General features: G+C 39.9%; 1 protein-coding gene across 13 annotated transcripts in view; it reads right to left on the reverse strand.

The window, feature by feature from the left end:
* TENM3 (teneurin transmembrane protein 3) overlaps positions 1 to 19,033 on the reverse strand; it is a 1,278,657-nt gene extending 1,259,624 nt beyond the window's left edge. For all 13 annotated transcript variants that reach the window (XM_067022810.1, XM_067022809.1, XM_067022808.1 and 10 more), the window contains exon 1: positions 18,874 to 19,033. The gene's annotated coding sequence lies outside the window, so the exon portion shown is untranslated. The remainder of the gene's footprint in view (positions 1 to 18,873) is intronic.
* Between the last annotated feature and the right edge of the window lie 7,740 nt (positions 19,034 to 26,773).

Raw genomic sequence — 26,773 nt, forward strand, 5'->3', positions numbered from 1 at the left:
TACAGAGCGAGAACAGATCGAAGACTTCTTTTGTCTTCTATAAATCCTAGGCGTTCTAGTGGGGGGAAAATTCTACGTTCCAGCACTGCTGTGTCAAACTCCACAAGTGTAGTTGCTGAAGGAGGCAAGAGAACTGGAAGTGCAGAGGCGGAAGAGAGCCCGCCCGACACGGGTGGTGGCCAAACATATGCAAGATCAGTGGTGGCTTTACAGGGACTGGAATTGCCACACGGGAAGCATTCAGACGGAAACAGAAATTGCTCCCTTTGTCCTTCGTTGTGTAAAACAAAATGCAGAAAATGTGAGCTCCTTTGCAATAAATACAGACTCGATGTAGAAGAGAAATCAAGGAAGGGAATAAAACTTGTGGGCTTACAAAGGAAGTACTTTGTCTTTTTTTTTCTTCTTAATCGCACATTAAATTTGGTTAATTTAAGTGTGATGAAATAGAACCAGATAATGTTATTGTTTGTAAAGTCTAAGTTAGTTACCCCGGCAAATCTTTAAAATATACCATGTAGGATCAATCCTGTTTCTTGAACATGATAAAGGTACCAAAAATCAGTGTATTATCCTCCAATGACACAGGTATCACTAACTTTTCTTTTTTTCTGCTCTCTAAAAAATCTCACTTGTAGCACAAATATTTGAAAAATGTATATCAGTGCCAATGAGTTTTCAGCTTCTTATTTATTTCTCGCTATACCGCCCTGTTCCTTTTGATTCAGGTCTCGGATTTACAGTCTCTTTCTAAGTGTCACTTGAAGCTTAGTTCCATTAGTCCTCACTCATCCACTCTTAAATATTTTTTTTTAATAGGAAGGTACTTTGCAACTTGCAGTGTTTTTTGAACCCAATTTAATTATATTTCATAGCCCATTAATTTTTTTGTCCACTGAAAGGAGACAATCAGTGTAATAATTAGACATCTATCATACTACATTTGTGATTTAAGAAACGTATACCTTGAATGAGATGGTAATATACACCTATACTACTAAAAGTATTACCTAGTTCCCAGTAACTAAATAGAATAAAGTAAGTTCTAAATTTTTATGTAAAACAGATTGGAGGAAAACTATGAACATATCTAGCTTACTCAAATAAAGGGAAATTATTATTTTTCTTCCTAAAAATAGCACCAATGAAGTATTTTGAGAGACGTAGTAAGAAGGACCTACCACATGAGTCAGGATAAAACGAACGAATTGCAAAGAATAAAGGTATTGTGCTATAACATGTTCAACATTTGCCGAAGTAAAAACTAGAGAGACATTTGAGAGGAATATTTTACTTCAAGCTGTAAAGGTTTGGGGGCTGTATTTCTCATTTCAAGCAGTTGTTTCCCTAAACATCAATATTAAAATGTGTAATAACATGTTCTGTCTCAAGCATGCAATCAGAAAGCCGTATCAAATGCATAAACTACATAATTATAGAGGGTTTGTTTTTCTAATATAAAAAAGGCCTAGTGATTTTAAATAGTTTAAATAATTGTTACAATCTGACTGTGATGTGTCCTTCCTTCTACCTTCCCAAGACTTTCTTGTATTATAATAACGGATTCTCAAGGAAAACACTGCATAGACACAATCGGTTCCTGAACAGTGCAGGCGGCTCACACAGCACGACGCAATCACACTGTAGCGCACGGTCTGCTTATAACGACATCGCCCTTAAATTCTATGAGACTCCCTCAGCCTTCTTACATGAGCACGGTCCTCCCACGTGGCTAAGTGGATGTCAAGGATGTGACTGCTTGGGATAGGTCAGGGCACGTAGGCTGTATCTGATTCACCATTGGAAAGTCAAGTGTGGAATCAACTGAGGAGTTTCAAACAAGGCATTTTAGAAGGGAAAAGTGTCATCCCCCACAAAAAGCAAGAGGCACAGTGTCACAGCAGGACTTAAGGCCATCTTCTGTGGCCCAGTTTTCCGCTCTGTGATGTGATGTGTGCATCTAGTAATTTCCTCATCCAAACCTTCCTCCCTTTTGCTGCCCACTGAAGATGCCACACTGCAGTGGTGGAGGAGAGTGGAGCTTCAGGACTATTCGGAGGCCTGGGAGATATCAATCCTGTTGACCTTTTTAAATATATGCCTATAAGACCTTACTTTTTAAAGCATAACTTTTACAGAATCTAGAATTCTGCCGGAAAAGAAACAGAACACATATAAATATCTATATGTATTCACACATTTTTAAAAGTATTTATTTGGGGGGTGTGGATTCTTTTGTTTCATCTCTTTGGTACGACACTTTTAGAGAAGAGGAGTTTAAGAAGAACTGATAAAAGATAACGTCTAAGTAGAGCTACTCTTTGCTTTTTAACGACCCTAGGCAACAAAATGCCGAGTTGACCACCGTCTGAGGGATGCCTTAGTCAGTCTAATGTATCGAACTGAAAAAGTAAAGACCTTGTAATAAATATGTGAATTCAACCAGCTTTTGTTCAGTTTTCTTTTTCTCTCAAGACATCTACATGTTTATCTGATTAAAGAATATGATAATGGAAAACAACTTTTACAAAAGGGTTGGGTGCAAGTTTTTCAGTTTTTTAAAAGTATCTTTAAAGAGTGAAGTTGGGCCCCTACTTTAGACCATATACAGAAATTCACACAAAACGGATCACAGACACAAATGTAAGGTAAAACTCTAAAACTTTCAAAGGAAAACTTAGGAGACAATTTGCTTTGCCTTGTATTAGGCAATGGTTTCTTAGATATGACACCAAAAGGACAAGCGACTAAAAACCAGATTGGCTTTGTCAAAATTAAGAACATTTATGTTTTGAAGAAAACCACCAAGAGGACGAAAGGACAACCTACAGAATGAGATTAACTATTTCCAAATTATATATCTGATAAGGGAATTTTACCTGGCATCCGTAAAGAACTCTTACAACTCAACAACAGACAACAGCAACAAAAACCCAGATAAAAATTGCGCAAGTAATTTGAATAAAATTTGAATAAGAAGATATATATAGCTGTCCAATAAGCACATGAGAAGATACTCAACATCATCATTAGGAAAATGCAAATCAAAACAATACCACTAGATACCTACTAGATACCATTTAGATTAGATACAACTTCAAACCCACTAGAATGGCTACAATAAAAAGGGTCAACAATAACAAGTGTCGAGGACGTGGAGAAACTGGAACCCTTGTACATTGCTGATGGATTATAAAATGACACAGCATTTTGGAAAAAGGTTCGGCAGTTTGTTTAAGTGTTAAATAATGAGTTGCCATATGATCCAGCAATTCTGTTCCTAGGCATATACCTAAAAGAAATGAAAACATGCTTCACATAAAAACATGTACACAAATGTTCAGAATAGCACTATTCATAACAGCCAAAAAGTATAAAGAATCTAAATGTCCATCACATTCTGAATTGGTAGACAAAATGTGTTACATTTATACAGTGGAATATTATTTGGCCATAAAAAGGAATGAAGTACTAAGGCTACAACACGGAAGAGCCTTGAAAACATTACACTAAGCGAAAGAAGCCAGTCACAAAAGACCATATATTGTATGATTCCATTTATATGAACTTTACAGAATAAGCAAATCCATAGAGACAAAAGGTAGACTCACAGTTGCCAGGGACTAGAGGGTAGAGAGAAAAAAGTGTGACTGCTAATAAGTATAGTTTTTTTTTTGGGGGGGGGAGATGATGAAAATGCTTTAAAATTAGACAGGGAGGATGGTGATACTACATTCACTCTCTGAATGTACTAAAAACTACTAAATAGTACGCTTAAAAAGCTGAATCTTATGAATTATATATCATAAAGCTGCTAGATTAAAATATTTGCTAAAATTACAACAATGAAATCTTTTGTTATTTCCATTTTGATTAAAAAAATACTTTTTCAATGCAGCTCCAAAAGAAAAGAAATACATAGTTATTATCCTAAAGAGAAAAAATAATCTAGTTAAAAGAGGATGGGAAAATTGGGTTGGGTTTTGGTAAGACTAATGTAAACATGGAATTTGATGACTGAATATGAAATAGTCCTAAAATAGGAAATACATAGAATATTATAGAATAGATAGAAGTGGATAGGACGGAACAGGAAAGATCAAATAGGAAACAAGACAAAAACCAATAAATTGTCAAGGTGTTACAAATAGTGGTCAACCAGAATAAACATTAGGGAAGATGTGGCATTTGATGCGTATGTTAAAAGAAGGACAAGATTTTGACAGGTAGGGTGGTGGAAAAGGAAATTCCAGCCAGAGGAAATAGCGTAAGGAAAGGGCCGGGGCAGAAGGGCTGTGCAGTTTTTGTAAGTGGTGGTCCCTTCTGCTTTGCTAAACCATGATGTTCTTGTAGAGAAGGGTCAGACCATGGTAATGGATTAGGTCACAGAAGGGATGGTCCTGAAAACCAAGTTGAGAAATGTATGTTTAATATGTGGACAGAGCGGAAAAATTCAAGCTGTTATGGAGTAGTTAAGTTTGACTGACTTAGTCTAGTACAGGGGGGCAAGGATATGAATAAGATCCAGTCCGTACCCTCAAGGGGGACACTATTTCCTAAGACAGAAAAGGAAACCAACACTCAGTAGGCAACAGGAAACAAGTGTCCTAAGTGACAGAATCCCTATGAATGGAGACGCGCCGAATGAACCTGAACTCAGCCTGAAAAACGGGGTCAGCGGTGGTTTCCCAGTGAGAATGACACATGGAATATGTCTTAAAAAAAGGAAACTAAACAAAGAGAAAAACTGTTTCTGGGAATATCTGAGTAATATGGACCAGATATACCATCTGCCTTAAACAGCTATAAAACCAGACACAATACCTGAAAAAAAGGTTTTCAGACATTGGTTGAGAGGAAGCATAGGATTCTAATCCCTGACATAAATGAAATAATGAGGTGAGTCCTACAATTGCCCCAAGTTACTGTCTGGAGGCAGTTTCCAAGCCATTACACAGAAGGAGAAATTTTTTACAAAGCCTGGCTAACTCACTGAGAGTAGGGACATAGAACTGAGTACAGAGAGCCCCAGGCAGCTGTAACATGCAGGGCAGAGTACCAAGGAGGACTCTGGAAATCTGCAGATGGGTCCTGTCCCCTTGAATCTTTAATCTGTTCGTGAGAGGAAACTCCCCAAAGCTGCGGAAAGAACTACAGGAAAGCAGCAGTACCAGCAATGGAAATTCCCAGAGGTCACTCAGGTTTAGAAAGAGCTTGTGTTACCATAAGCTAGAGTGGAAAGACATCATGATAGATGGAGAATATTGTAGACTTCTCAAGTGGGACATCATTTTTATACTGAGGCTATTAGTCTTAGATTAAAGTTGCTTTGGATCCTCCCTAACAAAGCTTAAAAGCAAACATAGAAAGGATCAAACTGACTCCAAGTAACCTAACTGCGTGCCAGAACAGGATCCAATACTTTTGCTGTAAAGGAACACAACAAAATCCAGAATCCAAAAATGTAATCTTCATGATGTCTAGCATCCAATCCAAAATTAGTAGGTGTGCAAAGAAGCAGGAAAATATGAGGCATAATTAGAAGAAAATTCAAGCAATTGAATTAACAGATACAGACAAGTGGGAAAGACAGGGCTAGACAGAAGCATTAAAGCAGCTATTATAAACATGCTTCATAGACTTAAGATCGTCGAGAAGCACACAGATATGATGAGGAGAACAATGAAAGATATAAAAAAGAAACTGAAATGGAACTTCTAAAGATGAAAGATAAGATACTGAAGTGAAAAATAAATTGGATAAGATCAACAGAATATAGTATGGTGAACAGAAAAAGATCATTGACCCTGAAAACACAGCCATAGGAAAAATCTAAAATGAAGTGGAGAAAAAGACTGAGGGGAAAAAAAATGAAAAGAGTATCAGTGACCTGTGAAACGTCAAGCTGTTTAACATACGTGTAATGAAGTTCTAGAAAAGGGGGGTGACACACACACAAAAATGAACTAATTATGGCTAACATTTTTCCAAATTTGAAATCATAATCCTTCAAATCAAAGAAGTTCAATAAATTTCAAATAAAATAAATGCAAATAAAATCACACCAAAGAACATAGCCGAACTGCTGACTATCAATGATAAAGAGAAAAAGCTTAAAAGTAGCCAGAATAAAGAGAGACACATTAGGTGTAGAGGAAGAAAGAAAAAAAAAAAAAAAAAAAAAAAAAAGCAACATTTTTAAATTGCAGGGGGAAAAAAGTCAAAATAAACTTCTAGTGAAAATATTTTTCAAGCATTGATAAAATAAAGCCATTTTTTCATATAAAATCTGAGAAGATTCATCACCAGCAGACATGCACTACAAATTATAGTAAAGGACGCTTATCAAACAAAAGGAAAAGGGTAGTAAATGACAGAAATTTGGACGTACGGAGAAATGAAGGCACATAGAAAAAACTTTTTAAAATTTTAATCTTTTTAGAAGATAGCTGCCTCTTCAAAATAAAACAGAGTAATGATGTATTGTGGAGTTTATAACGCATGCAAAAGTAAAATGTATGATAGCATTAGCACAAAGGACAGGAGGGAGGAAACGAAGGAACAGTGTTGCGAGTTTCTCACACAATATGTGAAGTGGTAGAATGTGGCTGAAAGCTGTTTATGATAAATGTAAGCCCTAGATCAACCACTAAAAACAGAAGAAGAAAGAACTATAGCTAGTAAACCAATAGCAGAGATAAAATGGAATACAAAAAATACTCATTTAAACCACGTTAAGGCAGGAAAAAAGATAAAAGGAAACAAAAACATCTGCTCAACTGGAAACATACAGTAAATTGGGAATTTTTCACCTAATTATTTCAACAATGACATAAAATATAAATATATATTTTATAACCTATAAAAATATAAATAAAATGTATAAATAAAAGTAGATGCTGATTAAAAGCCAGAGGTTGTTAGACTGTATAAAAAAGCAACACCCAAATATATGCTGTTTATAACAAACCTATAGATCAATCATATTAATGGTGAAAGACTGAGTGTTTTCTCCCTAAGCTCAGTAATAAGGCATCGTTGTCTACTTCTCCATCTCTGTTCGAATTTGTACTGGAAGTCCAAGATTTGAAACAAGAAGTAAAACTCTTTCTATTCACAGATGGAATGATTACCTATTCAATTATCCTACGGAATATACAAAATGGTTCCCACAACTAATAAATGAGTCTTTTTAATGTCACAGAATACAGTATCAATATACAAGTATCAATTGTGTTTCTATGTATTAGCAACAAATAGAAATGAAATTTATAACTGTGTCATTTAAAATAGCACCAATATCATGTAATATGTAGAGATCAATTTTTAAAAAATGTGTCCAAGATACTGAAAACTATAAAACATTGCTAAATAGAAGACCCAAATAAATGAACAGGGATGAGGAGAGACAATATCATTAAGGTGTCAATTCTCCCCAGATTGATTTGTTTCCAATGTGATTCCAATCAAAATTCCAACAGGTTTTCAAGCTTAAAAGGCTGATTCTAAAATGTATAGGGCAATGCAAGGGTACTGCAGTGACCAAAGTAGTTTCAAAAAGCAAAGCAAAGCTGGAGGACCTATATTACCTGACTTCAAGATGTACTACAAAGCTACAGTCATCAAGACGATATGTGGTATTGCCATAAAGATCAATGGAACAGACCGAGAGCTACAAATAGACCCATTCTTATACGACCAATTGATTTTTAGCAGAGTCCCAGGAAATTCAGTGAGGAAAGGAAATACTTTTCAACATACGGTACAGAACAAGTGGATATCCATATGTAAAAACACTGACTCTTACCTTGTACCATATATGTCAAGCGACTTGAAAGGAATCAGAAATCTGAATAAAACCCCCCAAATTATGTAACGTCTAAAAGAAAGCACAGGTGAAAACACTTGTGAACTTAGATCAGACAAAGATTTCTTAAATAGGACACACAAAAGTAATTTTTTTAATGATAAACTCTACTTAATCAACATTTAAGACTTGTGCTCTTCAAAAGCACAACCATTAAGGAAATGAAAAGGCAAGTCACGTACTGAGAAAAGTATTCACAGAACTGATATCTGACAGATTTATTCAGAATGCACGAAGTACCAAATAATAAAAGGACAAATAACTATTTTTAAATGGACAAAAGATCTGAACAGATATTTTATAAAATGAGATATCCCAACATCCGATAAGCACATAAAAATATTCAATGTCATTAGCCATTAGGACCAAATTAAGACCACCGTGAGTACACATATTTAAGAGTGGCTAAAGTTAAGAGGACTGACATATCAAGTTTTGGTGCAAATGTGGTGCAGATGAAAGTCTCATACATTTGCTCGTGCAAATGCAAAGTGCTATGTTTGGAAAACTATTTGGCAACTACTTAAAAGTAAATATACACTTACAATAAGATACATAAGTCCCATACATAAGGCCCCAAATTAAGCTTGGACCAGGAGTGAGGTAACATGCGAAGTGGCTGTCTGTACATTCAGCGGCCGTTTGAGTCAGCTGTAGCTGGATGCAGCCATATGCAGCTGACACGTAGCTGTGAAGAGATGTCTTGTTTTTTCACAAATCGGATTTCTTCACAGCAAATTCACTCAAGGAGCTTATAACAATGTACCTTCAACGCAAAAATTAGAATAATGGGCTATTTGGGAAGATTTGGCAGTTAGACTGTGACCTAAAATATGTGGATTTCAGAAAACAAAAGAGGCCACTGTTTTAAAAGTGAAAACCCTCACTTTTAGATCAAGTTTTTCTTCCTGACTCCGAAGGGCAGTAATATTCCATCTTATAACACAATTTAAGATACGCTACTTTCCTCTAGCCCTCATTTCAGATTCTTTGTCAATACTGAAAAGAATGTATTGTTTTCCCAATCCAAAAATGGGCAGAAGAACTAAATAGACATTTCTGCAAAGAAGATATACAGATGGCCAACAAGCACATGAAAGGATGCTCAACATTACTAATCATTAGAGAAATGCAAATCAAAACTACAATGAGGTATCACCTCACACTGGTCAGAATGGCCATCATCAGAAAATCTACAAACAACAAATGCTGGGGAGGGTGTGGAGAAAAGGGAACCCTCTTGCACTGTTGGTGGGAATGTAAATGGATACAGCCACTATGGAGAACAGTATGGAGGTTCCTTAAAAAACTAAAATTAGAACTACCATACGATCCAGCAATCTCATTGCTGGGCATATACCCTGAGAAAACCATCATTCAGAAAGACTCATGCACCCCAGTGTTCACTGCAGCACTATATACAATAGCCAGGATATGGACGCCACCTAAGTGTCCATCGAGAGATGAATGGATAGAGAAGATGTGGCACATATACACAATGGAATATTACTCAGCCAGAAAAAGAAATGAAACTGAGTTATTTGTAGTGAGGCAGATGGACCTAGAGTCTGTCATACAGAGTAAAGTACATCAGAAAGAGAAAAAAAATTACCGTATGTTAATGCATATATATGGAATCTAAAAAAAAAAAAAGGTTCTGAAGAACCTAGGGGCAGGACAGGAATAAAGAGGCAGACGTAGAGAATGGACTTAAGGACACTGGGAGGGGGAAGGGTAAGCTGGGACGAAGTGAGAGAGTGGTATGGACATATATACACTACCAAACGTAAAACAGATAGCTAGTGGGAAGCAGCCGCATAGCACAGGGAGATCAGCCAGATTGGTGCTCTGTGACCACCTAGAGGGGTGGGGTAGGGAGGGTGGGAGGGAGACACAAGAGGAAGGGGACATGGGATGTATGTATATGTATAGCTGATTCACTTTGTTACACAGCAGAAGCTAACACACCATTGTAAAGCAATTATACTCCAATAAAGATGTTAAAAAAATTATTATCTTGATTTTTTAAGCTAACATTATATAGGAAAACACAGATTTGCATGATTAGAAGGTTATTATTCCCTTTATAAATCATTTGCTGTACACTAGGGTTCATTTAGGATACTTTATAATGTGAACTCCAATAGTTATTTAAAATTTTACATTAACAGACAAAGATGTAGAAGACATACAGCATAAAGCAATGTATATTTACACTTAATTTTCAATTTAAAAGAAAGCTATGCAGTGGCCATAAGCTAACTAAATAAAAGTCATTTTCTACCTCTATTTCACACAGGAAGTCAAGAATGGAATTCACACCTAGAATCTGGTATTCCTTACGTGTAATCTTTTAAAAACTTGTAAGTCATTTAATTACATTCTTCTGCATGAGATATTAAAATGGGAGAGTAACAACTTAAATTCAATTTTATTTCTTCTTTAGAATCCTTATACTTGATTATTTTTCTTTGTCACTGAGAATTTTTTGAGCAGCTGACTTCTTTATTTTGAATATAACTCTTATTTCACGTATAGACTATCTGCCATGTCTTCCCACAAAGGGAAAATCAATGAAAATAGCACGAAGAGCCCCAGTAAGCCTGTTTTTGATGAATTATGTCCTTAAAGATATACCCAGTACGTGGTTCAAAATGTATTGATTACTAACAACTGTTTCTGTGATGTCAATAAAGCACTATTCTCTTGAACTTCCCCTGAAGTGACAGGGTTTAATCCAGAGAGCCCTAAACAATAAATTGACTACCAAGAAGGAGACAGAATAATGAAATGGATTCAAAGTTCTAAAATAAATACTGATTCTACACTGGAGGAAGACATATTGATGTCTCTGTTTGCTCTGCCTTTTTTGGACTTGTATCTTTCATAATAAGCTGCTTACCGGAGGGATTATTACTTCACCAGGTTTAAGCTCCTATAGAGCCTGTGGACATTTACTACCTTTCTCCATGCTATTCAATATTAAGAAATTTAAAACAACCAGAAGTTATTTGGAAATGCCACTTTTACCATTTTAAATCATTTTTCTATCATATAATACAACCCTTGAATAAACTCTCCCTATTCGGTTTAGTTCGCTGTCTCCTGTTCTGCTTTGTTTCACTGCCAATTCAGTGACTGAGAGAGCCCGACACTTTTAAAGCCCTGCTCCAAAGAAGAGCATCCCTCCCTGTACAATGCTCTCTATCATACGGGAGACCATTTCTCTACTGAATGTTCAAACCACAAATAAATTTCCCCAAGTCAAGAAGTGGGCTATATACAGTTGTATTCTTTTCAAAACGTCTCTACCGTTCTGTGGGTAGTTCGGAATTAAAGTTCTTAATTATTCAGAGAACGCAGAGTCTTCTGATTAAAACCTGTTAAATCTATTTTCTAGACTTCAAAATTCCTAATACATTTTTTATTCAAAATATTTCCTCAAATATCTTAAACAAAAGTTCGAACAGTACATTTCAAGTCCCACTTTAAAATCTATCATTCACACAATCATACCTGTAACCTTCATTTGTCACTATAATTATTGGACAATATATAATCTCAGCACCAGTATTACCTATCTATTTCATCACCTTGCTCCCATTTCTCCATCTTGCCCACGAGTTTGTTACGATAGAAGCTTTGTTATGCTAGCTTAGAATCCCGACTCCTGCTTTGGCAGTCTAAAAACTATCGAAGAAAAATGACGAATTTTGATAAAATATGTTCTAGCAGTTCTACTGCATTTTCTAAGACCTCATAAATCAGTTGTTCACTCCTCCTTGGTTTTAAACTCTTAACTTGCAATGAATAAGTTAATGGTCCAGGGCTGTCTAGACAACCCAAGGATGAATTGAGGCTTCATACGTCAGTGATGAAAATACTGGCTTTGGCATCTGACAGAATTCAGACCTCAGATCTGTCACTTAATAGCTCTTTTTCACCAGGTCAGTCTTTCTCGGTATCATTTTTTAAAACAATATGAAAATAAGGGACAATAGTTAGTGAACGACAATTAAATGAGATACGCCACATACCGCGTCTACAGGATTTTTCTGTAGAGAAGTGCTCAGCCAGTGCTACCTGCCTTTCTCCTTGCCATCATAATATAAGAATAGTAGTTTGCTAATGCTGTATCTTAGTTCTCTTGTTGGGAAAGCCCATTCTACAATCTCTTCTACTTAATTCTTTTGTTAGGACAACCTGGTCATTAATATAAAAGAAGTTAAATCCACTACTTCAGAATTTTGAGCTTTTTTTTTTTTTCTGTTAACTTTTTCTTTTTTTAAACTGAAATGACTATATATTGCAAGAATAAGCTAACTGTACCTCTTTGCAGCTGATAATGTTTTGTTCCATAAGATCAGCACCACCGTCGCCCATATTACGTGTAAGCTACCAGATACTATTTAATTTAATTATAATTTTAAAAGACTGAAGTTTTGCTCACATGATTGGTTTCCTGCTGGGCATGACATCTTAAAAAGTGATTCATTTAAATAATAATCCAATTATTAAACTTTGAAAAACTAGGTCTTTCAAATGTGTTTCTATGGGATTTAATGTTTTATAAACCTTTGCCAAATGTTACTCAAGCATCTTTTTATCATATTTGAAATGCTGCCAGAGCAAGGCCTCTGCTCAGCAGGCATGATGTGGGGATGTTAAGAAGGTTCATCGTTGCTAAGACTGATGACTGTAATTCGTAATTATCCACCCCCCAGCCAAGTGCACCAGCAAACATCACTTGCAATGGCTGGAGCACAGGACGCTCTCTCTCCTCCCTCAGTTCAGATCAACAGGCCGTCTCTCTCCTGCACCTGCTTTCCACACCTAACACTGCTTCTAGAAGATAAACAAACAACATGTCTCTTCGCAACCTACGGCAAGTTCCCTTTTGGTACCATTTTACATTAAGATATTGCTTAGCCCCTACACTTTGATCCAAGTTCTGATCCAGGGGCTGGGGATACAGGATTTATTAGATAAGGTTATCTGTTCACTAATCTAGAGGTTGGAATGAGAATACACTTTGGGCTGGAAGATACAGAAATTTGGGGCTGGAGCCAGTTTGAGATGAACGTGCCAGTTAGACGTAGAGCATGTGGGCACCTGGAGGGGCGTTTCAGAATGTGTGACGTCATAGAGGCGGGGTGGGGGGGAGCCTCAAGAAGCCTTCTACACTCCTTTGAGCTTGAATAGTAGCCCATGAGATGGATCATACGTTAAAATAACAACAACAACAACAATAATAATGTGATTGGCTTCTACTTATTAAATACTTCGTATGTGACAGGTAATGCCATCTGGTTCTATGTACATTACTTCCATTAATCTTCACAATCCCAAACGGGAACATATTACTTTTATTCCCATTTCACAGATGAGGAGCTCGAGGTGCAGAGACGTTAATTCACACACCCACAATCACCAGCTAGTGGTAGAGTAGAGCCACAAGCCACATTTCAAAGCCATTATCGTCGGATCACTGTGCCAGAAGGCTCTCTTGTGCAAATCTTCTAAGACTCTGCATATTCCTGGCCCGGGGAGTTAATGAAGGACTCGACTCTCACAAAATACTGAGGCATCACTATGGGACTGATGGGCTAGCTAGCTGGACACAAGACTTGGCTGTTTCCACTCAAACCATGCAACACAGACAAACATACATGAAGCGAGGAGAGGACGGTACTATTTAGGGAAGTGTAGTACTCTGCTCCACACCATTTACAGGACATAATCCTTTCTATCCTCGTGCGGGGAAAAACTACTCTTTGAGTCCATGTTACCCAGTTATGCCTCTCTTAACCTCTACTCTTTGCTGTCAACTGCTAAACCTCTGGATATGGCTCTTCATTATTTTAAGATTTTGTCTACCGGCTCTTCCCAGACCACCACCGCCAGCATAGGACGGCATGATCTGGCCTCTGTTTCCTGATCTTCACATTTTCAGGGACCTCTTCCTTCACTCCGTCTCATCCACCGCTCTCAGAGCCACAAAACAGAATATGCCTTGCTGAAACTCTGCTTTGAAACGTGAAATCAGACCTCCTCCTGTCTCACCCCCAGCCTCTCTCTCCCTACCCGGTTTGCTCAGTTCCTCTCACTAAATCTATTATTTGACTCCATCAGGACTACGACGTCAGGCTTTCCTGTCTTTGCTGCATTTCCCATCCTGGTTACTATCCACAGCCCCACATATGCCTCATTCTCGTAGCTCCCTCTTGCATTCTCGGGCTCTTTTGTTCTTTACATGCTATTTGGAAAATTTCATCCTGGATTAATACCATATGTGAGTTTTCGTGCTGGGAAGCTTCTGGAGAAAATCACGCAGAGAGTCATCAACCTGAATAAGCTCTCAGCAATGCTGGGCAATCTCACTGAATTTCTCTAGTTGTTATTCTTTTCCAATCAATGCAAGGATTATTTCAAACATTGTTTACTTGCTCCAACCCCATGACTGTTTTTGCTCATTACTCTCAACGCTATCCTCCCCGGTATAGCAAATGCTTCAAACTCCTGCCACTGAACCAATGTATCCATCTGGTCCTCTTTTTCTCCTGATACACTAGAAGGGATATTCCTTTTCCTTTTTAAAACCATTTCCTGATATAATAAGTTTGAATGTTTCAAACCTCTTGAATATGCTTAGTAGTTGCACAAAATAGTCCCTTACATCAGCACTTCTCTCCCTCGGCTGCCCTTTAGTATCACTTGGGAGCTTTTAAAGCCCCCAATACTCTGGATAAAACCCGGTCCAATTAAATCAGTACCTCCAGGAATGGAACTCAGGCATTTGTATTTTATACAGCTTCCCAGGTGACTGTCCTATGCAGACAAGGATGGAAACCACTGAGGAAGATCCTAATACATGACGAGGCTTCAAGCTAACTTGGAAATGTTCTCAGCAAAAAAGATGAAGATGTGAGTTAAATCAAAACATGAATTTTATTATTGAGACATTAATAAAAATGTTTTTATTCAAGAAAAAAATTCCTTTTTCTACCCCGGATTGCTGGAGCCCATCCGTGCCTATTTTTTCAGGAATTCTGTACTATCACTAAACCAAAAAAACCAAATACAACAAACCTCTGTTTATTTCACATCTTTCCCTTCATGCATTCCTATTCATCTCCTCAATTTCACAGCCAAATTTGGGAAGAGTTGTCCGCATTTGTTGCTCCTTTTTCTTCCTCTATCATTCACGGAACAACCTTCTTTAATCTGGATTTCGCACCACTCCTCTATCTACCAAAACTCTGTTGCAAAGGCTACCGGTGATACTCTTGGTGTTTAACTGAAGGGGATAGTTTGTACTCTTCCTTTCACCGGCCTCTCAGCACTGTGTGGAAATACTCTCTCCTCCCCTTGTGGCTTCCACGATGCTTCACTCTCCATGTTTGTCTCCTACTTCTCTGTCTACTCCTTACCAGCCTCCTTTCCCAACTGTTCCTCCTCCACCTCATCGCTAAAGTTCAGAGTCCTTTAGATTCTTTCTGCTTAGGACTTTTCTTCCTTATCTCCCTATGTGCTCTCTCCAAGCAACCCCATCCTCTATCATGACTTCAATTACCATCTGAAAGCCAATGACTCCAAATTCAGACCTTTGGTCCAGGTTTCTGAGCTTCAGAACTATACACAGAGCTTCCTTTGGGATACACCCCTTTTAGATATACTGTAGCCACTTCAAACTGAACATAAGAATCAAAAACACCACCTTGGCTCTCCAGCCAGAAACATGAGAGTCATTTTGGCCCTTCTGACCTCTAACCCATCTGGTCCATTCTCTTTCTTAACCAGCCATGACAACCACGGACTTGTCTCCAGCTTCCCAGGGGACCCATACGACGTCACCCTCTTCCCCTTCCTGAACTGGTGTCAACTTTTCCAGATTGGTCTTCCCACAGCCTCTCCTCTCCATGTCTGTTTTGTTCTTCGCACATTCGTCAGAGTGATGATTTTTAATAGAAATCTGACCTCGTCACTCCTTTGCCTAAAAATCCCCAATGGTTTCTCATTGCATTAGAATAATGATCAAATTTCTTTAATGGGGTCTGCAGGGCCCCGGACGACCTGGCCTTCACTCACTGCTCCAGTGTGATCTCTTATCTACTCTCTGCTCTTCTTGCTCCACACACACTGGGCCCCTTTCAGGTCAACAAGTGTGCCAAGCAGTTCCCCACCTTAAGAACTTTGTGTTCCTTCCACGGCCTAAAATTCTGCCCACCCCTTACCCCAAGCTTCAAGTCTGCTCAAATACTGGACCCCCTGTGTGCGCCTCCTTCCCCTATGACAAGGGCAGATTAGCCTATTGCAAAATCCAGGTAAAACTGTGCGCTTTATTTTTTACATCAATCAGAACAACTTGCAACGAGAGCACAGTGTAGATGTACGTTTCATGATCCTCAGCACCTAGCAACCAGGTTCCTGGCACATAAATATTTGTTAACTGGAAGAATGCTGCTTTCATTAAGCTTCTTTAACTAAAGACTAAAATTACTTTTCTCATGTGTTTCTTTTGTTGCCATTATTCAGATTAATTACAGTCTATAACTGAGAATTATTACAGAGGCATATCCAAAGTGAGACTTCCATTCTCCTTTGTGACACCCCGTATTATGGAAACATTAGCTCTAGAATAAAGCATCCTGGCTTAAGAACGGAGATTCAAGAGGTGCAGCTTGGTGTTTCCTGTGCTTTCTACTGAAGAAGGGTTGTCAAAACAAGAACAGAAATTTAAATGACAATAGAAGAATGTGAGAAACTGGTGTCATTTGAATAAGTCAGGTCACATTCTGAACTGGATGCTCAAGTTCCCAGGCGGGCAAAGTGATCCTGAATTGCAACACACCTCTCTTTTTACCCAGAGCAAATTCCCACGATCCAGGGGACAATAAAATCATTGGAGGGGAAAAGGAACAGATGCTCTTTTCTTTTTAAAATATTTCTGTTCCTAGTAAGAAAGCAGTTGTGTTCCTTCAAGGGTTGTTTGATTTCTGCAAAATTACTCTGAAAGTGTTTGCAGTGAATATTACTCAAGTAACTAGCTCCCAAAATGCTACCCTAAAGAATAGAACCGATCGTATTTATGACTTACAGTACTTATAAAACACACATTTGGTTATAAATGTGACTGTGATGATATCAGACAGGAAATAGTTTGCATATTCACAGTTGTGAAGGCTTTAAGTGGTATCCTTGCTATGTCATATTTTTATACCCATTCATGTTAATATCCAGTTAGCGAACGAGGATGTTATTTAAATACAGCATTTCTCCTCCATAGTAATTAGTAGCTCATTGATGAACAATTTGCCTTCAAAATGTGCAGAATGACTTAAGTGACAGGTTTTCTTTTCATTACATTTTTATATAATGTGTTTAACTAAAAATGTACCATCTCCCTGCTCTGAAAGGAAATTCTTCCGAAATTTTATTGAATTTCTGAAAAACTTGAGTTTTGTCAATGAAAAAATGTGAAGACTTCGATTTTGTGGTCCAAATGCCAAATAAAACGAATCCTCTCATTAATTATACGTGTTTTCTAATATTCAACTCTGCTTTTATTGAAATCTAATTTTCCTATAATAATTTTATTACTCATTTTCTCCTCCTTCTTTCAAATAATTAGATTGCCCAAATTACTTACCTCCAAAGTCACATCTATGCTATGTTGCCAGGCAGAAATCTCATCTCAGGAAGATTTCTGACAGTGAGTAGTTAGTTCAGCTCATTTAGAAATGATACATTTCATTAAGATATAAGCGTATATCTTAATGATAGCAGAAAACCCGCACTTCCTTTATTTGCCAAAGCATCCATGCTCTTAATTTCAGGAGGGTATTTTTAGTTTCTAGTAATTTGGAAAAAGGTAATAGGTGAAAAAGTCAGAAAATAAAGTGTAAAAGTATGGTGTCAAACGCGAGCTATATATAACACCTATAAAACGCATAGAGAAGTACATTTGCATTCCAATAACACCTGTGACATTTAGACGTTCTATACAATTCCTGCTTTCAGTCTTTGCCTGCATCACATGCTACTATTATTTCTCTCTAAATATAGTCAGAGACCTTTAAATAGTCAAGTACTCAGAGGGTATATGGTGCAGCAAATAGAAATTCTTTATGCTTTTCTACTTTGTATAATTCTTGTTTATAAAGTGGTTTAAAGATTATAATTACATTTAGAGGAACTTAGAAACTCCACGTCAAAAAAACTTTAAATGACCACGGTTAAAAAAGAAAGAAAGAAAGAAAGAAAACTAACTGCAGCCTTAGGTTTACTTTACAATATATTTACAATCAGCATACGCCCCCAAATTCTAACAATAAAAATTATATTTCTGTGTCATATCTTCGGGAATAGACTTGCTTTTATGTAGAGGGGCAGGACCTGCTCATTGACAAAGCAAATAGCGTTGGTTTTCATTTAACAGTCGCACCAGCATAGGACAGATTTTCATTCACAGAGTTCATTACACATTTGTTATAGATTTTTGTTGTTGTTGTTCTGGTAACATTTATCTTTCCTGTTTTATGAACCAAAGCTATTTTATGTTTTCTACCTCTTCTATATAAAATTCTTATAAACAAGTACTGGATTTCAAAGGCTCCTGGCAGCCGGACACTTGATAATAGCTGTTTCTAACCGATGCTAAAAAAACTATGACGGTGGAGTTACAGACTTACACAGTAGTCTGATTTATTTCTCCTCTCTCCTTCCGTCCTTGTCTCCTTCTCCCTCCCTCCCTCCCTTCCTTCCTTCCCTCCTTTCTTTCTTATTATAAGTTGGCATTTGCAACATTGCACACTTATGCACAAAGAGGAGGCGAGATGTCATTCATCTACTGAAGTACCATGGCTATAGCAGGATGCAGAAGAAAGTGTACAAAGAAAAGGCAGATGTTTGACAGTCTGTTAGAAAGCTATGTATGAAAGAAAATCAGAAAACACGTTTCTCCAGAAGACAGGGCTATCGAGCGCCTGGCATCGCAAGGTACTCACCACATCCGGGTCTTCCCAGGGGCTCGTTCTGGACCTCCACGTAGGCCAGCTGCCAGCAAAGTCAGCACAGCGGGCCTGGGCCCCCTGGCTCTGCCCTGCGGAGAATGGCGGCCACCTTGCCTTCCTAGGAAGCACCTCTTCTTAGGAAACAGCTCTTGGCCTGCAGAGAGAAGGCATTCCTTACACAGGGGCCCACAAGCCACTATGACTGTACATGAATAGTTCGCATCTATAAGCTCAATTTCTGTTGGCAATTATTACGTATAAACATTTATAATTACATGAGCTTTTTTTTTTCCTGGAAAAGAGGAATAAAGAGATAAATTTGATACAATTGTGCATGTGCAGGTATACAACATTCACTAAAGATACCAATAAGATACTGAAGGCATATTTGGCAAGGTTGACTAGAGTTGGTTGGCAGATCCATCAACACTCTGGCCCTGATCTGCGGAGCACCGGGCTTAATTTTCTTAGTACAACACTGAAGTCTATGCGACCGCGGATCGGGGTATATCTAGCGTGTTCACTCTACAATAGCACACATCATGGATTGTGAGAGCAAATGGAAAAAAGTTCAACTTTATGGGGGAAAAAAAAGAACTTTCCTTTGTACAATGATAGATTATATTACTTCCAGAAGAGTAAGAGGCAACAGAAGCGCCGTGGGCACAACATTAGGATAAGAATCAGGCAACTTCCGCCCCTCGTTTAGGGAGTTTACAAAAAAGCCCGGACGCTTCTCATGCCCGTCTCCCGGGGGCCGGCCTCTCCCCTGCGAAGGCAAGTCCTTTTCCGCGAGCTTACGCAGGGCCGCGTGCTACCAAGGACGGCGGCGGGGCTGCAGGCCGCGGGCTCTCCCCTCGCCCGCCCCTCCGATCCCATTGGCGCGCACCTCCCGAACCCACGCCGCCGCACTCCGATTGGAGGGGCTGCTTCCGGCCTGTGGCCGCACTGCTCTCCCCCCGCCCGCCCCTCCGATCCCATTGGCGCGCACCTCCCGAACCCACGCCGCCGCGCTCCGATTGGAGGGGCTGCTTCCGGCCTGTGGCTGCACTGCTCTCCCTCCGCCCGCCCCTCCGATCCCATTGGCGCGCACCTCCCGAACCCACGCCGCCGCGCTCCGATTGGAGGGGCTGCTTCCGGCCTGTGGCCGCACTGCTCTCCCCCCGCCCGCCCCTCCGATCCCATTGGCGCGCACCTCCCGAACCCACGCCGCCGCGCTCCGATTGGAGGGGCTGCTTCCGGCCTGTGGCTGCACTGCTCTCCCTCCGCCCGCCCCTCCGATCCCATTGGCGCGCACCTCCCGAACCCACGCCGCCGCACTCCGATTGGAGGGGCTGCTTCCGCCTGTGGCCGCACTGCTCTCCCCCCGCCCGCCCCTCCGATCCCATTGGCGCGCACCTCCCGAACCCACGCCGCCGCACTCCGATTGGAGGGGCTGCTTCCGCCTGTGGCCGCACTGCTCTCTCTGGCGCACGAGGACCTTTGCACGGGCACCTTCCACCTGCCCGTCCATTTTCACAGAGCTGCCTCCGCGGCACCTTTCCGTCCCGGTCTGAATGTCCTCTGCCAGCCGGCCTTCCTGACCGCCCTACCTAAACACCGGCCTTCTCTCCAGTACTGAGTACTACGGTCCTCTGTGCTGCTTCTTCTGAATTAACAGAACCCGGCATGTTGTACTGGGGTCTTTCGGTTGGTTTCGCTTCCTCCCCGGGACTCCAGGATCCGCGAGGTGAGGAATCATGGCTGCTTCACTTGTAACTATTACATAGTAAATATTCGCTCAACATGTCTAGAATAAATGCCTGAAAAGACACTGGTAGACGTGGAACCTGAAAATATATTTTATTTCTGGGAAATATTAAGAGGGACATAATAGTTTAAGACCATCGTGAGATATCTCTGAAATGAGTGTGTAGGAATTGTGGTTGGTGTTTATAAACGACACTATCTTCACAGATCAAACACAAGAATGCCCAGATGACAAAAAAGAAATGCTTTGCCGTGTGGCCTGATGCCAGCATCTAATAATACATCCGGAGATGGTGTCTATCATTTGCCAGCATGTACTTGGGAAGCTTTGACAAGGGAAAGTGTTTTCATAGAAAATACAGTATTCATTGAGTACTACCATTCAATTCCAGCACCAGAGACATTAACAAAGATATTCCAAGGAGCTGAGTAGAAAACTGAACAGTCAGCTGCCACAGGCTCCTTGGAGGACGGAAAGGCAGAGTGTAGGGCCAGCACGACCTGAGTTTTCAGACCACTCAGTAGAGCGGGGAAATCAAACCTTCAGGTGGCCTTCCTCAAGAGGAGGCTTTAGCAGTAGCCATGACTGTGACGGTGGCAATGCCAGCCAGACGTGACGTCCTCAAAACAGGGAACAAAGTCACGATTCTTACGTGTCATAAGATAATAGGGTTTGATGGATGGCAGTTTACTTTGCAGATGAGTTTTTAGGAATGACATTTGCCAAGGACTGCTTTCTCTGCTTATACTCGATTGTGCAGCCTCTAGTAAAGCCTCCACCAACAGGAAGAATACAACAGCAAACAGAATTTCTGAAAACAGACACAAGGTGAAACTCATTTCTGAGTAAAGTAAAACTACGTAGGAGAGAAACAGAGCCACCTTGGTCCAGGGAGGGCAAGGCCCTGCAGCTGTCTCAGGTGGCCCAGCCTCAGACTCTGGGCTCCAAGGTCACCGGCAGGGGTAGAGTCTGTGACCTTCTTTGGTACCAGACTTGCCCTGATGGCAATGAAATGCTACATTAAGCTAGGCAGGAAGGTTTGCAGGTGACGCTGAGCAAACTAAAATTGGGTTGAACAGCACCCCAAAGGACCAGAACTTATCAAGGGACTCACAATGCAATCTGTTAAAAAATTCCTGGAAATTCCCTGGCGGTCCAGTGGTTAGGACCCCACGCTTTCACTGCTGAGGGACTGGGTTCGATCCCTGGTCGGAGAACTAAGATCCCACCAGCCCCTGGTGCAGCCAAAAAGAAAAACAAAAAATCCCCAAACAAAACAAAACAAAACAAAACTCCTTGAGCAAGGAGCCGCGTAGATGTATTATGTACTCTCAGCCTTTGGATTCTGGGAGGATTTGGCATATGCCACTTAGAGAGGGATTCAAGCTAGCATGCAGGCATATTACACCTCAGGACAGTCTTGAAGGTGCTGAAGTGTGACTTTGAACATGTGAGCAACTGGTGTCCAAGTAAATTAAAGATCTACCAGCTGTTCATGTTTCATAGATGCTTATATCATGAACATGAGCCAAGTTATTATGAAACTCAGTGCTTTGTGATAGTAAGTTATCAAGTAACAATTAGCAACAGGTGGTGATATTACATATATATAAAATATATATAAAATATATATAACAAACAAAATATATAATATATAATGTCTACAAAGATGTTTTAATAAAGACAAGTGTGTATGTAATATAAACATTATATAGATCTAAAATATATTTATAAACTAAATATATGTATTTATGGACATATATTTTTCATCATGAAAACATATATATATCCCTGAAGACAGTGAGAAGTATCTCTCTCTGCAACTATGCACTTCACCCCTGCCTTGCAGTTGTTCTTCCCCAAATCTCAGGAACTTAAAGTTATTTAAAAAAATTAAAACTACATCAATACAATTTTAAGCTCTGAACATACGCAAAGCATTATGGGATTCAAAAAAATATATGATATTGGAACTTGTTTTAGAGAATGTACTTCATTGCGTTATTTATTTCCCTGGGTAGATACGTGTGTGTACATACCCAGAGCACCTTAATATGCTTTATTTCCAAAGTACGTGTTCCTGGAAAGACTCCTGCTAATAAAGTGAGTGTGACAATGCTATATTTGAGCTTTCATGTCATCCTCGCAGAGTTTGGATGCCAGCCTGTAATGGAGATTATAGCTAAATAAACGACTCAGTAGTCAACCTTCTAGAAATGGCCATATTTAGCTCTCAGGGTAATGTTAACTGCACTGTGGTATTAGTAATCTCATCAACTTTTTGGTTAGGATGGATAAATAACTAGCTTTTAGTATGTAAATTACCAGTGAAAACGTTTTACAGAAAATGGGTCAGGTTAGAGATGTAAATGAAGCCTAAAATGTCCCATTAGGTTCTGAATTGCCTTTTTTTTTTTTTTTTTTTTTTCCCCCTAAGCATTATAAATCTTGCAAGCTTTTGGGGTAATTTTCTTGCTTGAAGAGGCTAGTAAGGTCTTTCCCAATAAGAAATGACCAAAAATACTTCTGAAAACTAATTCTGCTTGAAAAATATAGAGCAACTTGAATACTGAAGTATAGTTTTTAGATAAGTTGTACAGACCACAGGTACAGCTTTTGCAAAGGACACAGTGTGGAGAGGTATCATTCAATGGCTCTCGTTTACAATCAATTATATATTTGAAGGATACTTATCAGACCTTGAGACAAATCATTAACTACAAATACAAGTCCGTCTTTTGCGAAGGAATGGATCTTTGATTTGGCAAAAAAGTCTCTCTCTCGGGCTTCCCTGGTAGCGCAGTGGTGGAGAATCTGCCAGCTAATGCAGGGGGCATGGGTTCGAGCCCTGGTCCGGGAGGATCCCACATGCCGCAGAGCAACTAGGCCCGTGCGCCACAACTACTGAGCCTGTGCGTCTGGAGCCTGTGCTCCGCAACGAGAGAGGCCGCGACAGTGAGAGCCCTGCGTACCGCGATGAAGAGTGGTCCCCGCTCGCCGCAACTAGAGAAAGCCCTCGCGCAGAAACGAAGACCCAACACGGCCAAAAAAAAAAAAAAAAGTCTCGCTGGTTCTGCCCCGACAAGTCCTATTTGCAGCGCTCTGGGCTAATCCATGTTTTCAGAACCAATACGATGCAGAAACAGGATCTTGCTATAGCACTGCTCTTGGGTCAGCTCACACGGTTGAATGACGAACGCACACACAAAAGCAAGGCGGAAACCGCTTTAGATCTTACGAGGCACGAGTAAAGCAGCGTCACAGCACAGACTGAGACCGCGTCACCAGGCGGCCTCACACCTCTCACTTTGACCACGTGGGTTTCCCTCCTACAAACCGCTCACTTAAAGCAGCCGAAATTAGCCTCGTGTGACAACGTATGAAGCGCTTACTGCTTGTGTCCGTCTGTCACAGCACTGCCAACGCTTAGGACGGTTCAACATCTCAAACTCATGACAGGGGACTGGATTTTTGTCACTCGGAAAGCTGCAAAACTGGAACGGTACATATGTGATTATAGTAACTACCTATATTTAACCAGCTCAGACAGCTAACAGGGAAATCCATCAACCCGCTGTCATCGTCTAGTTTGTTTCTGTGCTGGGCCTAATTAAAGAGAAACACATAAAGTTAACGCTTATAAAACCGCATTTGGATAGCTTTCTTTTCAATTGTCAGCAAAAACCAATATCCCCCTCCCCTCCAAAATAAATCAACTCTTTCTAAAATACCTACTTAATATTTGCCTGCTCCTTCGTTTGTCTGCTTTAATATTTTGCTATAGCAGCCTTTGTAATGGATGTTTGCAAAATGAAGCCTTTTGTGTTTACCCCAAGCGACTTAACTAAATTATCACAGGTATGCATATATCACATTTTCTTATCGATTTTATTGTTTCATTAATTTTATCCATTAAGAAAACGGGATTGTGAGACTTAAATTTCTTCGCACAAGTATCTTATTTAAATTGGTCTTTGTTGCCTACCAAAGTTTTAGAGGTCAATAAAAGATGTTCTCACGTTTTAGCAAAGATAAGTGAAGGAGGTGACAGCAGATCTGGAGGCTGTTCAGACCTCAGCGGGTTAAAACAACAGAGCAACTCAGGTGGTCGGTCGCTGTGTTATGTCACGTGTTCTGATGGAAGAGAGTTACTTCAAATAGACAGGACAGATAATGTGAGAGAGCAAGGAGTCCCAAAATGTATTTGTATGATCTACAAACCGCCATGCCACCTTTTTATGCTCACTCCTAAAATTCTATTCTCGGCATCCCTAAATCTTGCACAGCTTTTCTTCTCTTACTTCATCTGCTGGGTATTCCTTCCAATTTCATCTGAGTTATTTCTCGAGGATGACCTTGACTCCTCTCTCCCTGTCTAGCCAGGGTCTCCCTGAAAGAGGAACCTCCCTCCCAGGAGGTAGGAAACACACACCGCCATCTCTATCTTTTCGGTTATAGTTTCTTATTTATCCAATAGACGCACAGAAGACTATTCACATCATCACTTCGAGTTAAGGATAATGGTTCGAACTCACCAAACACTCATCACGTGCCACATATTCATTTTGTCCTCCAAGCAATCCACGTAGGAAGCCTAACCATTTGCCCCACCGTATAAATGAGCACATACTAACCCGTGGAGAAGCTGGGTCCTGTGACCGAGATCACGTGTATTCAGTAGTGTGTGGTGGAAAGAGAACGTGAGTGCAAGCACAAGTGCAAACTCAGTGCTCTGTATGTGATCAGCAAGGAGCCTCTGCTAGGCACAGACTTCCGACACACATCCCAGTCTCTAACACGCGCTGTCGTCTGTGTGAGGTGTCTGCTACCTGGGGGGCAGGGCTCTGGCGTCCCCGTGAATCCAGCCTGGTGTGTCTGTGCTAATGGCACCCTGTCCCCAGGCTCCGTCTGAGGTGACGCTTGCTCCCTTTGAGACGAAGATGAACGAGAAGAGCTGGAACCCATATCTAAGTGGCAGGTCTTTATGCTCCTGTCATTTATACGATAATAAAGTCTTTGGGAATACAATACAATTCTATTTCCTGGTAGGGCCTTTGGACATCATGAGTTCAGAAAATCCATGACCAGAAATAATACCCCACAAATACTTACATTTTTACAACATGCCGTTTTCACAACCATGGCTACACTGTATCTTCCAAGTAGCAAGTAGCAGTCTAAGTCAGGCACAGCCAATATATACTCATGCCATTTTGTTAAATGATTACAGAGAAAGGATGGAAGAGAAAGTAATGTTTGCTTAGCATAAACTATCTGGGGACATTATCCTAAGTACTTCGCCTAAATTCCCCCTTCAAATTCTCATACCTTCCTTCTGGTGTACCTGTTCTTAAACACATTACGGGTGACTTAACTGGAGGTCATAGCGTATAGTTAACAGCTTGTAAAAGGGGCTGGAACCAGTATTAGAAGTCATGTCCCTCTCCAAGACCATCCTCTTTTCATTATAACTCAAGGTCAGTTGACAGCACGTGTGCAGTGCTTACACATGCCCTTGTCTTCTTCCTTATCTCAGGTTGGGTTCTTGTTTCTCTACATAGGTTTCATTCTGTTAATGGAAAGAACCACATTTTATTTTCTTTGAATCACTCACAGCACATACCTTTGAAGCTGTGCTCAAAAGGCCAAGTTAATTTAAATATACTTGTGATTTGAATGTGGTCTGGAAGTAAAAGAAAGCTTTCCCTGCTTCTACTTTTATTCATTCACCCAGCAACTGTACCTCTCAAGCACTTCTGAGCAGGTACTCTGGTCTTAGAAACCCCTATTCATTCCTAGTCATTCCCCCTTAGATGAGCTATGTTGAGGGCCACAATTTGAACCCATAGCATCCCAAGACCTCTGAGCCTCAGCGAGTCTAAAATGACTTGTCCAAAGTTTCAATGAGTAATTAGCAAAATCAAGCCTAAAGCCACATCTCTGAACATCTCTTTGCACAGCACCTCTGTATAAAGTAGTGTTTGTAGTTGTAATCTCTATCATATATCTGGCAGTACAGATCATAAAATGTGCAAGACCCTTCTTATTTAGAATATTATGATGATGAATGAAATTTTTAAAAGAATCTTACACAAATAATAAGTTATCAGAATGTTGATTAGTTAGAACAAAAAGAAACATTTA

Source organism: Kogia breviceps, chromosome 20 (genome assembly GCF_026419965.1).
Source record: "Kogia breviceps isolate mKogBre1 chromosome 20, mKogBre1 haplotype 1, whole genome shotgun sequence".
NCBI lineage: Eukaryota > Metazoa > Chordata > Mammalia > Artiodactyla > Physeteridae > Kogia > Kogia breviceps.